A 17,398-nucleotide genomic window follows, 5' to 3' on the forward strand; every position below is an offset into this window, starting at 1 on the left:
ATATCAATAACTTGTTTTTTGTTTTTGTTTTGTTTTATTTTGTTTTAAAAAGCATAGTCTGGCTTCTTCCTGGCATCTGGTAAAGGCCTATCTGTTTGATCCTGACATGGCTTAGTCATGAGAAAGCATGCCAGAGAGAGCTCCCCTGTACAACATAGCCTCTCCTGTTAGAGCCATTAACCCTTAAGTACAAGAAGTCCTTCAATAATTCCGTCACCTCTTTATAGTCCCACCTCCACTCACTCTTAGTATCTCACAATGGGGATTAAATTTCAACCCTCTATTTTAGGGTGTTCAACCTCTGCACCATAGGCAAGGTGATGTCCAGGAAAGTAGACAATGTTCAGGTTTCTAAGTGTGTAGAGCTGCATGGGAAATGAGAAGTGCTTGCACTTCTGAGTTGAGACAAAGACAGTCAGCTGTCTTATGTCAACTCTGAGCTTATACATTCATATATATTCTATAGCTCAGCATCTCATAAGTTATGGGATATTACTTATTATTGTAATCCTAATTTAAGGTTAATGAAATTGTAAAAGAATGAAACAGACAATAAAATATCATAATGCATTGCACATGCCAATGGTACATTTGACTTTGCTCTATTTTTGCATCAGTCTATCTATCATCCATCATCTATTTATCCATTCACCCATCTATCCACTCATTCATTTATGAGTAGATACATATACAAATATTATGTGTGTATCTTGAGTCTCAATGCAAAATATACTCTTACCAGTGGCTTCAGTCAAAAAGTTTGAAATTTCTTTCCTAATTAATATGTCTCCTCATTCTGACAGTACCTCCAAGACTTCAAGTTTCAGGAGTTTCTTCTTTATTTAAGACTGAACATCCTCAAGGACTTTACCAATAATGCCAAATACGCTTTGCTATTCTAAATCAGCTCAAACTTTAATTTTAAAATCTAAACTTCTGTTTATTTATAATTTGTAAAACCTAGTTTGCTCCTTCCTTCTTTTTTTCTTGAAAATTTGCTCTACCTTCCTCGCTTCCATTGTGATAAAAGTGTTCCCAGTCATGTTGTAAGGTTTTTTAGCTTTTAACATAAATATTCCTGCCTATGTAATAGTCTGCATTATATATGATTTGGGTCCATCAGCTTATACTCCAGGAATATCCATGTAGCTAATTAAGAGTTTGATTGGCATGTTATGAAAAGTATGGAGACAATATTTAAATCATAAATAAAATAGAAGTACATGTTAAAAAATTAATTCAATATATATGACTGCATCTAAGAACAGAGACAATCTAGGAAGAAAGAAAAGAAGGAAGGGGGAAAAGTTATGTTACAAAGGTGAGAGGATTAAGTATTTTTTATGAATTTTTGTGAATTTTTAGGCCTTTTTTTTAAAAAGAAATATTTATCAAGCAACTACTGTGCAGCAAGCTATTAATAGACAAGGATATAAAGAGGTCCCTCTCTTCATAGACCTTATGGTTTAATTATTAGAAAGTTATTTTATTACCAATAAAATATAAGAAGAAAATCCTAAATGATCTAAGTATTTTACTGAGGATTAACTCACCAGTAAATAAATTTGACCTTTAATAAGAGTAGAACTCAGCATTGACTCCCTTTGGAAGGAGAGCATGGTGGTGATTTTCCTGCCCTTCTGATGCAGGAAAAGTAGATCTGCTGAAAGCTCCTTGGCACCAGAAGCCAAGACAGGAAGTTGGTGAAAGTGTGGAACCCTCAAATCATCCAACAGAGAGTGAGGTAGAAGTGTTCTGTCACAGGGAGCATGAACTCATGCTGTCCTGGGACTCGTCTCACAGCCAGCTGAGGATAGTGTCTTGGAAGGGAATCTGTCAAAGGCTGATGTCCAATTAACAAAAGACTCTATAACATGTTTTAGAAAGTAGAAATTTTGTTGTGTTCTCTTCCAACAAGTTACATCATGTCTGTGGCTCCCTGGGACTATAGGCAGAAGGCTGAGATCCGTAAGGGCTCTCATGAAGTTTTACATAACCTGGATGCTGCCTATTTGTCCATGAGTTTTCTTGTTTTCTGCAAGAGGCAGTATTACCCACCATATAACCTCTTCTCTTGGATCTTCAAATGTGTAAATTTAGAATAATCTGCTTGCCCCTGCCTTCTTTCTTTCTAATTAGTGTTCGTCTTTAAGGTCAAAGCTCAAAGTTCATTGCCCTAGACAAATATTCCTTCATATCCTGAAGTCAAATCCTTTACTGTGTATTTATTTACCTACATACTTATTATTTACAGCTTGTCCATAACACTTTAGCACAATTTTAATATGACATATTCATTCATATCTGCCTTTCCATGAGGACAGGAATGATGGTTGCAATGTTTCCTTTCATTATTTCCCTTTCTTCATTGATTTCTTTAAGGACTAGAGTGGTGTTTTGCAATGAGTAGGACTTAATAATATGTTGCTGCATAGATCCTTGAATAAGTATGAAGAGTTTAATGGGCACATTTCGAATAAGATAGCCCAGCAGGACAGAGTGCATAGAGGCCCATTTAGGGACAGAAACCGAAGAGGACTTCAGAATGAGTATCTAGCTCACTCAGTGCAGGAAGCAGGACCTGAGTTCAGACAGAAGAAATTAAAGTCAGTCGACTCCTCCCCGAGTGGGTAGGAAATCTTCCTGCAACAATTAATGCTAGGGGGCAATTCCTGAGTTCCATTGTTGATGAAGAGAGTGTATCTTGGTTACTTTTCTCATTGCTGAGACAAAATACCTGACACCCATGAGTTAAAAGAGAACAGGTTCATTTTGACTCATGGATTTAAGGGTTGCAGTCCATAGTCAGCTAACTCCAAGGCAGAGGAGCATCACAGAGGAGAAACACTCCGTGGCTGGGGAGGCAGAAGAAAGCAGCAAACAGCAAGATTCTCTTTTCCTTTTATCTCTTGTAGGCTACAAGTCTTTTGGAGGATGCTACCCACACCCAGGGTGAACCTTCCCATTACCCATACTCAGAATTATACTAAACCATCAGTGGACTCATTTAATCATCACCCCCATAATCCACAGTCACATACCCTACATTAAGCCACCTCCTGAAAGTCCCACCTAGGAGTATATGAGACTTGGGGGTGGGGAACATCTAGATATAAACCATAACAGAAGGGATGTTTACAATACACAGATGTATCTCTGAAACGTCTTCCACAAACAACAAAAGATGCATAGAGCTTATAAATTGAGTGGAAATAAGCCATCTTAGCAAGAAAGATTAAAACAGTGAAGAGAGCTTACCCTACTTGAAGAAGTCCAATTTTACTACTACTTGTGGAGTCCATTTGCCAGACTGCCCTTGCAAATAACAGATGGACTGACAAAACAAATGTGTAAAGGTCTAGATTTCATGAATGAATAAATTGAAGGAAAAGACCTTTGTGAACCTCAGACCCATAGAAGAGAATCCTCCCTCATTCATGTATAACCACCACAGTGATGACGAAATATCAGTCATTGAGCATCTATTGGGTGCTAAATACCTTAAGACGTTATTTTTAATTTCCACAACGGCACCAAAAGTTCAGCTTCATCATAGCTGCCTATCTTATAAATAAGGCAACAGGGGCTTAGAGCAATCAGGTGGCTTGCTCAGGGCACCACAGCTGCTTAATGAGAGAACTGAGAGTCAAAACTGGGCTGCCTTTGTGGCCATGCTGCTCATTTGCTGGTGAGACGTTCTCTGGGTCTGCCTAAGAAAACAGATGAACTTTTCTCTAGTGTCCTGAAGCTGAAATGAACTGCATAGATATTGAAACTTACTTCCTACCAGGTAGCAAAGCCTGGGGTGCATTCCCAATGCACCATGCTTCCAAATTCTTCCCCAATTCCCTTTGAAGTTAGAGAAAGTCAGCACCTGGAGACTGCAGAGAATCACAGAGGGGCTGTAAGTCCATCTGATTTTATGGCGTCCACATTTTTTATAAAAGAGCTCAGAATCAATCTCTACCTCTCTATTCCTTGTTTAATATGGTGACATTAAAATATTCTAGTTCCATGTTACAAATTAAATACTCTATATGCAAAGTAGGTCAAAAACAACTGCTTTAATTATTTAAGTAGTACCAAAGAGGCAAACATCAAAAAGAAATTCAAATAGCAACACAAAGAAAGAAAAAATCTTTAAATCTTTAGCAAGTTTGCTAAGGCACAAAGAGGGTCTCAGGCATACACACAAGCTGAGTTCAAGGCTTTCTTTTTTTAAAAAAATTGCAATTTTATCGATGACAAGATCATTAATAACGCTGCTACATGTCCATAGCATCCTCTTATCAACCCAGCCTTCTTGTCATATTTATACACAGGCTACTTATTACTATGGGGTTTCAATGAGAAAAAAATATCAACTGAAATCCTGGAATTTAATAGCAGTTTGTGAGATACAGGTGACGTCTACTCTGCCATAAACATGGCCAACTATGCAACCAATTAACTCTTTGCACTTCCTGCTACTCTGAAGTAGAGTAGGGAACTTTAGCCCAGGGAAAGTCATTTCCTTGTATTCTGTATTTTTGCCGACCAAGAGTCTCTTTTACTTCGATTTCCCTCCTTTAACCTGTGAGCATTTCTACAGCTCTTAAAAGTCTTTGCTAGGCTCTGAGATCTTGCCTACCAGGCATCTAATCCTTTTTCTCCTATTCTCAGCCAAACTTCTCTGAAACATCAGACACTGCGCCTGGCAGAGGACCTACACAGCAAGGACAAAGTCAATAAAACTATAGCCATATATCTAGGGCCACAACAACACAGGGGAAACTGAAAATGACATCACAGAGATAAACATGTTGAACTTGGGTCCAAGGAGAAAAATAAACCAGAATTTGCAGTCAAAAGCTAAGTCACTTAAGATACCACAAGGACTATACAAAGGCACGGGAATGGTAATGATGGACTCACACAAGAAAATTTGTATGATACATCGAGATTGTCTCCGAGAAGTAACTAGAAATGTAGCTACGAGGGTGTGCAGTAGTCTTACGTGGAAGGCTTAGGTTAACAAGTAACAATTGACCAATACTCTGTGAAGTCATATAGGGCAAAATTTCATTCATTATTGAATGATGGGATTGGTTAGCAATGTCTGCTATAGGCAAGGTATTAGAAGATTGGAGTTCCTTTCTGCATGTATTTGAGGAATTTCCCCTTAGGAACTATGAAACCAATGAAAAGTTTGTACAAAGGAAGAGTAAAGATGTATTTTTGCATGGACAACCCTGACACTAGTGCAGCTTAACAAACAATGCCAGTACACCACCCAGCTCCAGTATCCAGTTCAATATCCTCAATCTCTGTGTGCAGAACCATGCATCACCACCAGGTGTGATCTACACAACAGACAACAGAATAATTACCTTCAATATTTCTCTCTCTCTCTCTCTCTCTCTCTCTCTCTCTCTCTCTCTCTCTCTCTCTCCCAACCCCCTTCTGTCTGCATGTCTTACTGAAAGGGAGAGAAGGATAGGAAATGGGAGAAAGGCATTCTATTTATCACCTTACATTTATTGTTTAACTTAAACTTCATTTTGCAAACAATGAAATGGGATTCTAGATGTAAAATATATTTGCCTAAGATTATGGATCTAAAAATGTTTTGTGCCTAGTATCCTAGCCAACTCTCTGAAGCTTCTTTCACTGATGTTAGTAAGCAGAACTGGCTCTTAAAAATAAGTAATTGTTAACTATTGATACAAATTTTAAAAATGAACTATAAATTTCATTTTTCAGTCATGACCTGCTATCCACTTGCACCATGAAATTTAAAAATTGTTATGGTTTTAAAAAGCATGCAAGGGGCTGGGGATATTGTTCAGCAACAATGTCTGCCTGGCAAGTGCAGGGCCATTAGTTTGATTCCTGGTACAAAATTTAAAGAGAAATTATTTTAAAAGATTGTAGAAGTATGAGTGGAGGTACAGATTTTTTTAAATAAGCTATCTTGTTTTCATTTAATAAAAAGCAATTATCCACTTATTTTAATAAAATTAAACTTCTACCTACTTGTGGCATCAAGTGATAATGGCTAAACTGATGGTTATAAAACATGGAGAGGAGGTGGAGTGTCTGCAGTCATTTGACAAACCACTGGACTGCTGCATGGGGAGAAAAGGTGGAGAGCAGCTCATCCAGCCCTGTCGGTGTGCCCCAGATGAGCCAAAACTGAGGTCCAGCAAGAGATTCCGAGACTCACAGGTATGAACGACAGACTGTGCTTAGTGTGGGTGCTAATTAAAGGAAACAAGCAATTATCACAAATATACACTCTAAATCTAAGGACAGAATATAAGAAGCTCCAAATTTCAGGGGTTATCTTTTGTTCAAGTTGCACATGGGGCCATTTCTGCGTAGCTTGCCTCAAGGTGACTAGAAGCAAGGATCTGTCCATTTAATGATAGCCATGTGATTTTCTTAAAATATCTTAAGGAGACTACTACAAAAAGAAAGTCAAATTTAGCTTATCAGAGACACTTTAAAGTGATAGTCATTATATAACCAGAATGTGTCTGTGATGAGCCACATGTTGACCGAACAATGAGTCAGTCGATGGTAGCCCTGGACCCCAGCCACACAACAAGATGCATAGATCTGGAGTTCAGCACCCTGAAAGGGTTGGGGAATCAAGGAAATCTTAAAATGGCTTTTGACCACTGAGTCTGGTAAAACCAAGAACTGCAACCAAAAAATGAGAAGACGCTGGCATTCAGACAGCCCCATAAAGGGACCAGAAACCTGACCAAGGCTAGTGATAAATGGGTACCCAGAGCCTCTACTTAGAGAAGTTTCTTCTGCTTTCATTTTGAAATAATACAAACTTGCTGAGGACTTACAGCCCTTATCAGAAGTAAGGAAAGGCTACTGGTATTCGAATCAATGTATCTGAGAAAATGGTGAGGTAAATAGGGGTGTGACTATTAACTGAGATATATGTGAACTTGACTAGACTAAGAAATGTCCAAAGAATTAGTAAATCACACTTCTGGGTGTGTCTGGCTGGATCATGGAGCTGTGACAGGATCCTAACACATGATCCCTGGCCCCTCTGTGGTGCTGTTCCCCATCTCCCCTTGCTGGACATCACTAACTAAACAAGTCTGCTCCTTCGTGTACATCTGCCCTGATGTGTCTATGCTGCTGCTAACTCACCATGAACTGAATCCTCTGAAACCACGAGCCAAGTTCAAGCTCTCCTCTTTTAAGTTGTGTCAGCCATTGAGTCTCAGAGATGGAAAAACTGACTAACACAGGGGAAACACTAGGAGTGGGATTAGGAAATCTGTACTCTATTCTGAATCGTGATTCATCATGCAACAAATGTGAATCCCTTTTCCTCTTTGAGAACATCTGCCTTAAATCTTCTATGCCTCCACCAAGACTCTCCCTGCTGGATTCTTTCTCCCAAACTGTGCTGCCACCAATGGGCTGGCTGATCATTTTCTTTGGGCATTCTGAGCCTTGAGCTTTGACTTCCCCTACACTGAAAGACAACCACCCACATGACCTAAGTTTCCAACATCTCCCCTACCCTCCATGATAGTGACTGGCAAACAGAGCAACCACCAAGAAGAGTAGCGACACTTCCAAGAAATCAGAAAATTCATTTCTATGGGTGAACCTTGAAAAACAGGGCAAAGGAGATAGAAGGGTAACTAATTTTGTATCTCTGGCCTTCTGTGAACCTCTCCACGCTTCTGCAGCTGACTCATGGAGGTCCCTGCTGTGGAGCACCTGGCCTACCATAAGGGAGCGCACAACCTAACAATACTGCGCTTCTCATTGCTTCTCAGGGCCCTTGCCTTCTTACTCTTTCTTCGCCATCTCCTTGTCCTGATCTGCACCTGCACAGCCAAAGGAATCAGATATTCCTTGTTGTAGACAATGTCTTCTTAAAACCTTATGCTGAGCTTGAACTTCGTACTTAAAAATAGGAATGACGGTAAATAAAGCTCTTACAGTCACTTCTACATGTGCAATCATAAAGTTCAGGTTTTTGCCTTCAATAGAAACTTGTCCAAGGCCTGGGAGATGGCTCAGTAGAATAAGCGCTTGCCTGGCAAGCACAAGGGTCTGAGTTCAATCCCCAGTTCTGCCCAAAAAATAAAAATAAATAAAAAAAGAAACTTGTCTAAGAGTTTCCACAAAGCAGGCAACTCTGTGCCATGGTGAAGTATAAGGTGATGACATTACTTTTTTGGCACTTGGAAATATCTAATGAAATCTCAAGCATTCCCTTATTTTACATTTGATGAAAATAAAGCTCAAATATTTTAACTCACTTGCCCAATGTCATATACTTGAAAAGAAGAAGGTGCAAAGAGCTAATTCAGTCTGATTCTCAAACCTGTGTTCCTTGTCATTACCCTATATCGTGTCTCTTAGTCTCTTCTAAATTTACTTTTTGAATCTAATTAAATTTTTCTTTTGCTAAAGACCAGGAAAAAAAAACCTAAAATGCAAGTGCTGGAGGAGAAAGCAAGCTGACAGCTCCTGGGCTGCACTAAATAATCAAAAGGAAAGGGCAAGAATTTGATGCTGTATTATTTAAAGGGCCAAGGCTATATATCTTACAACCAGGAAGTTGTTCCACAGTTTAGCATTCTTCCTCTTAATTTTTTCCTATAAGAGAAACCCATGTCAGAAAAGCTTTGTGAGAAATAAAAAGTCTTGATGTGGGTTATGAAAATATAGCTACTGAGAAACCAAGTGCACTGTTCCAACTCACCTCCCACTAAGATCCCTTCATGTCCCACTGTTAATTCTTTTGTGGTATTCTTGAGTAATATCTAAAAAAGGCTGATTTCATTTACTCACCTTCATATTTGTGGGTGTTTCGAAAGGGCAGATTCTCTTAGCTAATTAGTATTTTTCACCTTAATTTCAACATCACATCTCCTACTCTGTCTCAGAAGGAAAAGGTTCATACTTCTGGCCTTTGTTTGTCAAAGACATGTAGGCTGAAATATGCTGTACTGATGTGTCATGGCTACTGCGACCAGGCATTAGTGTGCATCTCATAGGAATCGCCGCAGGTTTGAAACCTTAATAAGACCAGATACTTTACCACAAGGAGGACCACCAAGCTCAAGAACAGTGAGACACAAATCAGGAATCCTCGTAGGCTTCTCTGCATCCCAAAGAGCTGAGCCACTCATTCATTTATGGGCCCCGGTGCGCTCCAGATAACTGCTGTCCATTTCTTTTAAGACTCTCTCAGTGTAATTTGGAGACGTTTAGCAAAATTAATTATTTTTCCCAATTCTCCCCACACATGTTTCCACACAAACCCATGAGAGATCTCTTGATTTGTGTGAAAGATGAGCTCAAAGTTCCAAGTCTGGCAGTGTTTAAATCAGCAGCAGGGGTCATGTGTTGTAACTGTCTAAGGCATGGGGAACTGCAGCTTGTCCAGGGGTGGCTAACAAGAACACAGTGGGGCTTTCCAGAACCAGAGATGAGAACTCACTTGGGCCAAAGACTGCCCCAATTTCATGTACCCTTGTATTTTTAATTACTTTAGATTCCCAGAAGAATAAAATGGTTGGTTCTATGATGTGAAAGTTTCTCAATAATCACTGGTGAAAGGAATGAGTGAATTCAGTTGTTTCCCAATCTACTATAAATGAAAATGACCTTTTATTTTTTGTGTGTGTGTTTTTTTTTAATTTATGTATTTGGCACAGGGTCTCACTATACAACTCGAACTCATAGTGATCCTCCTGTTATCAGCCTCCCCAGCGGTGGGATAACAGATGTGCACCACCACTCCGGGACTCCCTCACCTGCTCAGCACTCCTCAGGGGTGGGGCTGGCATGGCATGCAGAACCAGGGATTGAACCCTGGTTCCTGCACTTGCCAAAGCAGGCATTTAGTCTGCTGAGCTATCTTGCAGGCCTTGACCTTTTCTTTGGAGATGACGATGTTGTTTGGAGGTCAGGCATCTCTGTGAAGCCTAGCTTTTGTCATTTTAGTCCTTAAAGTAAGTAATCTAAATAAAGAGAACCATAATCTTGATATTCACTGTGATCTTCTTTTCAAAGACAATTGTGACCACTGGAAAAGACTAAATTTTGACAGCCACAAAGCTATTTCTTCTCTCTTTGTCTTTTCCTTTGTTGTCTGAATTCCCTGATACATGGTAACACTAAGCCAAGGTCAGTGCCAAAGCATCTTGGGCTTATTTCTCACCTGCAGGGCCTGTACCATATACTCCTCAAGATCATGAACTCTGAAGCTAACTGCTTCCACTTGCGTATCAGTTCTGTTCCTCATTAACCGCATGGCCCTGAGTAGGTTCCGGCACCTCTCTGAACCTCTGCTCACACATCTGAAAGCTGGAACTAACAACAGCATTTGAACAGTACTGTTTAGAGTAGTGTCTGTGGTAGAAACTGTTCATTAAGTGTAACTAGTATTATTTCACATCTATCAGTCTCCTGTATTTGAAATTTAAGCTTCTCCAGCCAAGAGCCAGGGTCTCTTTCCTTCTCTCTCAAGCCTCTAGTTCTTGTTCAGTCATCTTCCCTGCCTCATTGGCAACTCCGCAAAGCGAACTGAGGATGGTTAGTTCCTCTACTCCATGATCAATTTCAGACTCTCAGATAACTTGGAGATTCTTCTGAGCAGGCCCAGGAATTTGGAAGTGCAGTTCACCCACTGGAGTCTTGAAACCTCAGAGCTCTCTGTGGAATCCTGCACTTAAGGAGTTCACTGAGATTCCCTCAACACACTGTCCTTAAAAAGAACTTCTGAGCTCAAGTAGAGTTTCATATGGAATTCAGCAGATTTTTCCCTTGATACTTATGCCTAAACCCTCTGTGCCCCATTTTCCTATGAATGCTTTTAGGTAAATGGAAGGGTACAAGGAAGTTTATTAAGCAAGAAGCAGAAATGCTTGCAAAACATTTTATTGTTCCTTCTGGACCTGTAAACATTTCTCTGCAATTCTTCTTTCTAAGGCCATAAAACCCAGAAGGAGGTGAGCCCTGGGGCCCCAGGGTAAGGCAAATCTTTCCCCAGAAAGGCTGCTACTCAAGCTGAAGTTAGAGTAGTACTCCTTCTCCAACTTCCTCAGGAGAGAGATAAAAGAAGACCCTCAGAGCTGGAGCCCAGGCTGCCCAATCCCTCAGCTCTTCTACAAAACTAGAGAAGAGGTGATCTCAGAGAGATTAGAGGTGGCTGGAGACCCAGTAAGAACCTTCAGGAGCTTTGCTACCAGAGTCTGTTAGGAGCAAGAAGGCTCCAGGGGGCTGAAGAGAAACCACCAGCACTGGATTAGAATACTAGTCCTGATGTAGACCTCGCTGCCTTAGAGGTAAGTGACCCCGAGCATGTGATTTGGCCTCTCCGTTGTTTCCTCGTCTGTACATGAGGATAAGAAGCTAGCGGCATGAATGCCATCAGGCCATCAGTGGAAAGCAACAGACACGTGCCAAAAGTAACATGAGAATGACATGACAAGTCATTGCTTAAATTGTGAATTGAACCCATAAGACTCAGAGGACTATGAAGAGGAAGCCATGTGGGGCTGATGTGAGTGGTCTCCCTACATGAGTGTCTTAGAGATAGGCCTACCTCTCAGAGAGCACAGACAAGACAGAAGCTCAAGGATGTCAGCCAGCATAGCTGGTGCCAAGACAGGATAACAGGCTTTCCAGACTCTGCTCTCTAAGGCAGCCACTGGCCACTGCACCACCAGATCTCTGCTGTGGCTGTGGCCAGCATCAGGGCCTTAATTTGGTCCAGACAGATTCACAAACCCAGAGCCAGTGGCACCTAGACTTCAGGGCCACAATAGCCAGTATGACTTGTAATGTGTGGCATACTGAACAAAACACAGCACACTGTAGCGAGGAGAAATATGAAGACCCAGGTCAAATACATCTGCCCCTAAGGAACACAAGACCCATTTCAAGAATAACACCCAATGCAGCATAGGAGATCCAAGTAGCCAGTGCTTGTTCTAAGATCCTTGAAAGAATTCAGTGTGTTTTTTTTTTTAATTTTGCTTTATTTTGTTTTCTTTTGCCTCAAATTAGTTAGCTTTCAACTTGCCAACAGAATGATATTTCATTTCAAACTTTCAAGGGATTTTTTAATCAATGACTGATGCACACTTTGGAAAAAGTTAGATGGACATGCATTCTGCTTAGCTGAATGCAAAGCTAAAATGAGAACCTAAAAGTGGTGTACGTGAGTTACCGCTGAATGCTAACATCAATTAAAATGGAAGTAAAAGCAAATCATTATTTTAAGTTCAACTATAAAAGCTTATGCTCAAGTCAATTTTCATTTTTCAGTACATGGGATTAATCCAAGGGTCTTTGCACTGAGCTACATCCCCAGACATTGTTCTTAATTTTAATTTTAAGACAGGGTCTTGCAAACTTGCCCAAGGTGGACTCCAGATTGAGATCTTTCTGCATCTGTTTCCCAGCATCACACCTTAACATCTCACCCAAGTACAAAAATTATATTAGAGTCTGCATTTAAAATAACTGCCAACATGACACTAACAACAACAATCCAATACCAATACTTTCTCTAAAATTCCAAAGTCTATTAAAGATTTTGAAATGGAAAAAGAAAACGAGAGAAGAGAGAGAGTTAAAACGTGTTAAAACCCTTTATTCATATAGGAAAGGCTAAGTTTAGTATGTAAGATCCTGCAGACTTCTGGAAAGATGCCAGCTTAGTAAGCAGCAACAAATCAGCCTCTTCAAGATTTGGAATACAGACACTGGAAAATAACAACTTAGAGAAGAAATTTAAAAAGGACATGGACCCTGGGACCCAGGAAGGATCTGACTGAAAAAAAAAATGGAAGCTTAAATTGAAATTGAAGACAGACCACAATGCAGAAAAAGAGGCAGTCTGCACTTTCTCCTCAACTCCCATCTCATAGCTTATAACATAGACCAAATCAAGGGCTGGCCAAATAGCTCAACAGATTAAAGTGCCTGCAAGCAGGCACAGGGGGCAGGGTTCAATCCTGGGGCCTGCCAAACTGGCCCCGCCCCCGGGGCATGCTGAGATACCCATTGAGATTGGGCATGGTGGAGCAAGCCTATAATCCCAGCTCTTGGGAGGCTGCGAACAGGCAGATCACTACAAGTCTGATCAAGTAGTGAGACCCTGAACACCCTGTAGACCCTTCCCTAAAATGCAAAATAAAATAAAATAAAATAAAGACAAAATCTACAGAGACACAGTGAGAGCAGTCTATTCCAGACAGAGGCCTTCAGGGAGAAACACACCAGTGGAATGGACCAGTGGATGTTATGCGCTATAACAACTAGTGACTCCCATCCAAGTTTCCTCCGTGCCCCTTGGAAAGAGTACTTCATTGGTCACCATTCTAAGGAGGAGCCAACTGAACCTGAGACAGAGATACCATGGGTAGGCTACATCTCAGGGCTCCTAGTGTCAAGCTCTCACAGGGACTGAGTGAGAAACAACCACAGGAAATATCTGTGGACTGGGAGCTGTGGTCGGGCCTGCAAAAGACACTCAGAGAGTTATAAGATAAATGATCCAGGCCCCAAACTCATGACCAAAAGTCAGATTCAGCTTGAGTTTCCATCACTTGAAAGCCCCAGAACCAGCACTGTACCCCAGTCATACTGCCAGCTTGCTGGTGGTTACTCAACCTGGATATCAGCTCTGACTGCCTTTCTGCTTTAGCAGGGAGAGACAGTCACACCTTGAACTAGACATCGCCACCAACTCTCAACCATGGAAGATCACTTCAGATCTGAATCACGGAGAAATGTCTTTTTTAAAAATTTTTTATTCATTTGGGTTTTTTAATTATTGTGTGTATAAACATTGCTTTAGTGAAGTTTTTTTGTTCATTGGATTCTTGTTGGGTTTTTCTCTTCTTTTTCTTTCCTTCCCTCCTGTCTTTTTCATTAGTTTCTTGGAGCATATATAATCTTTCTTTCAGCCTTGCTTCTAATCACTTCTTTTGTTTCTATGTTTTCTTCTTCTACCTTTTTTTTTTTATTTTTACGTCATTTATTTGTTTATTTAGTACAGGGTCTTACTACTCAGCTCAGACTCTAGCGATCCTTCTGTCTCAGCCTCGCAAGCATTGGGATTATAGGCGTGTAACACCATGCCTGGTTTTGGTGGCTGGCACAAGGCATTAGGGCTTCCAGGGCTGACATGGCATGCAGAACTACACATCAAACCTGGGTCCTTGCACTTGCCAGGCAGGCACTTAGACTGCCAACCTATTTCTCTAACCCCTCTCCTCCCTTTTAAATTTTCTTCCCTTAATTATTTCTTTCTTATTGCCTTTATGACATTAACAGCATTAGAGCACATTCTCAGGAAACCTGCAAGACTAACTACACTGCAAACTTCTTTCCCCACATAATTAAGGTGGTCAAGCCTTGGGACTCAGGCAAAGGATTGTAGCTAGCCACACCCAAAATGCATCACTGACACGCAACTAATAAGGTCTTTAGACTATAAGCATTCACAAGCCTCAGCACAAAATGAAACAAACAAACAAACACATAAAACATGGGAAGAAATGGCATTCCTTAACCCCCAACTACTCCAAAGTCAATCAGGACCACCAAGGAGAAGATAAATGTAAGCTCCACCCATGAATTATTTGAAAGCATAAGAAATAGCTTAAAGTGATGCACAGTAGAGTTAGAGAAGATATAACTAAGCAAATAACAGAATTAACAACCCAAAAGTTTCAGGAGCTCTCAAAAGACATTAACAGAAAGCTACATGAGCTAACAAGGTTATGTAATGCATGAGTGACCACTTTACTAAAGAATAAGAGTATATTTAAAGGTTTCAATCAGGAATTCAGGAAATTAAAGATCATTTAAATTATGAGCAAGAGAACAGACCAAGGTGAAGGTAAAATTTCAGAACTCGAAGACAAGGATGCCTTCAAAGACCAACTACTCAAAGACTCCTTATAAACAAGAGAAAATGAAAAACTGATCCAACAATTGTAACAATTGATGCAATGAATGCTAATCTAAGAATAATTTGAATAAGTAAAAAAACAGAAGACAACTCAAAATGTATGCAGCAACCTATTCAATGAAATAATGGCTAAAAACTTCTCAAATAAAGAAAAAGAAATGAACATGCAGATAATGACACATAGAGAACAGCACCACATAGCCATGACCAAAAGAGAACCTCTCCATGTCACATTATACTCAAAATATAAGAAGTTCATCACCAGGAAAAAAATCTTAAAAGCTGTTAGAGAAGGGCAACAAAGCACATCTAAAGATAAAAATCTTAGAATGACTGCATTTTTCTCTCTATAAACCATAAAGGCCCAGGTGGTTTAGAGTGAAATGTTTCAAGCCCTAAAAGATAACAACTTCTGGGCTGGGGAGATAGTTCAGTGGTCTAAAAACCTGCCTAACAAGCACAAGGATCCAGATTCCATTCCTGGCTTTCACTTGCTGGCCTCTGAGTACCAGGATGGTGGCACATGACTGTAATTCCCGTGCTGGGGAGGCTGACACAGGGGGATCATTACAAGTTCAAGCTGCATAGTGAGACCCTGTACCAAATAAATCAATTAATTAATTAATTAAATTTAAAAATAAGAACTTCCAACCTTGACTTATATATCCTGCAAGACTTTTTTTTTAAGTACTGGGGATCAAATTCAGGACCTTGCTTATGCCACTGAATTATCTCTCCCACCCAAAATTTTATTTAAAATTGATGAAGCAGGGCCAGTCAAATAGCTCAGTGGATTAAAGCTCCTGCAAACAGAAGCAGGGGCCAGGGGTTTGATCCCCTGGCCTGCCGTGCCAGCCCAGCCACCAGGGTACCCTGAGATGGCAATTGAGATTAGGCATGGTGGCACGTGCCTGTAATTGCAGCTCTTGGGAGGCTGTAAACCGGCGGATCACTATGAGTCCGATATAGTAGAGAGACCCTGAACAGCCTATAGATCCTCCCTAAAAAATACAAAAAAAAAAAAATCAATAGATAAATAAAAAATAAAATAAAATTGATGAAGAAATAAGGTATTTCCACAACAAGGAATACCTTAAGACCTTTATGACCAGTGAACTAGTATTAGAAAAATTCTCAAGAATATCTTAGAAAGAGACAATGAAGCCAGCAATATCACTAAGTCAAAAAGAATCAACACACTTGGCAGGAAGGGCCGCTAAGCACAAGGGGATGAGGAAATTAGCAATAGGAAAATAATGCAATGAAAAGGATAAGTCAGTACTACTCAGTAATAGATCTCAATAGAAACAGGTCTCACTTCCCTATACATGGTCTTAACCATCCAGCAGAAAGGTATAAACCGAGGTACAAGGGGTGAAGCCAAGTTGGTATGCTGGGCTGTAAAGGGCTCAGGTCAATAACTTCTGACATTGCCAGTCCTATGGATGACCCACTACTATTATGGACTACTGGACTATATTGGAAGATTGTGCTGAATTCACACACCTATAATATTTAAATGACAATGGAATACCCTTCTCTGACAAAACTAAACAAAAAAGGGGATACAAATGAATGACCTTTTTGTATCTGTATATTCAAAATAGTTAGAATAGATATACAGCTACATTCTCTTAATTCAATGAATAAGATTTGTTCTAATAGTGTTTGTGGATAGGATGTCATGTCTGCATCTTGTACAATGAATAACCACAACAATGTGCAATGTATTTATTATTGAAAATGTCCTACTGATTGGTTTTGAAACTATCCCATTGCTATTTGTTTCTCAATAAAATTATTTTGTTAAAAAGATACAGATTGGCAGGATGGATCAAGAAAAAAAAAACAATAATGTGCAGCATACAAGAAACATGTTTAATCCAAAAGATACAGATTTAAAAGATCAAAAGATGGAAATCAATATTATGTACAGTAGAGTGGAAACCCAGAAAAAAATCAAGAGTTGCTATTCTAATTTCAGACAAGTCCATTTTAAAATAAAACTGATCAGACAAGATTTAAAAGGCTACTACTTATTAGTTAAGGGAATCATTCAGAAGGAAGAGTTAATTATAAATATAGATGCATCAAGTCCTGGCATACCTGCCTTCATAAAACAAAAACTGACAGACTTCAAAACCCAGGTAAATACCAATCTTCCCAAAGGAATTGAAGACAGCATACTGCAGTGATGTATGCATACTTACGTTTATGGTAGCACGATTCATGATAGCTAAATCTTAGAAGTAGCCAACGTGTCCATCAACAGATGAATGGATTTTTCAAATTTGATACTTATACATAATGGAGCATTACTCGACCATAAAGAAGAACAAACTTGAGCCTTTTGGAGGGAAAGAGATACACCCTTGAGATTATAATGTCAAGCAAAGTAACACAAATGCACAAACTTAAATATTGCATGGTCTT

General features: G+C 39.8%; 1 pseudogene; it reads left to right on the top strand.

Annotated features, from left to right (window-relative positions):
* The first annotated feature begins 6,033 nt into the window (after positions 1-6,033).
* LOC105742123 overlaps positions 6,034-17,398 on the top strand; it is a 163,061-nt pseudogene continuing 151,696 nt past the window's right edge.

The sequence above is a fragment of the Octodon degus genome, unplaced genomic scaffold, assembly GCF_000260255.1.
Source record: "Octodon degus isolate 3935 unplaced genomic scaffold, OctDeg1.0 scaffold00037, whole genome shotgun sequence".
NCBI lineage: Eukaryota > Metazoa > Chordata > Mammalia > Rodentia > Octodontidae > Octodon > Octodon degus.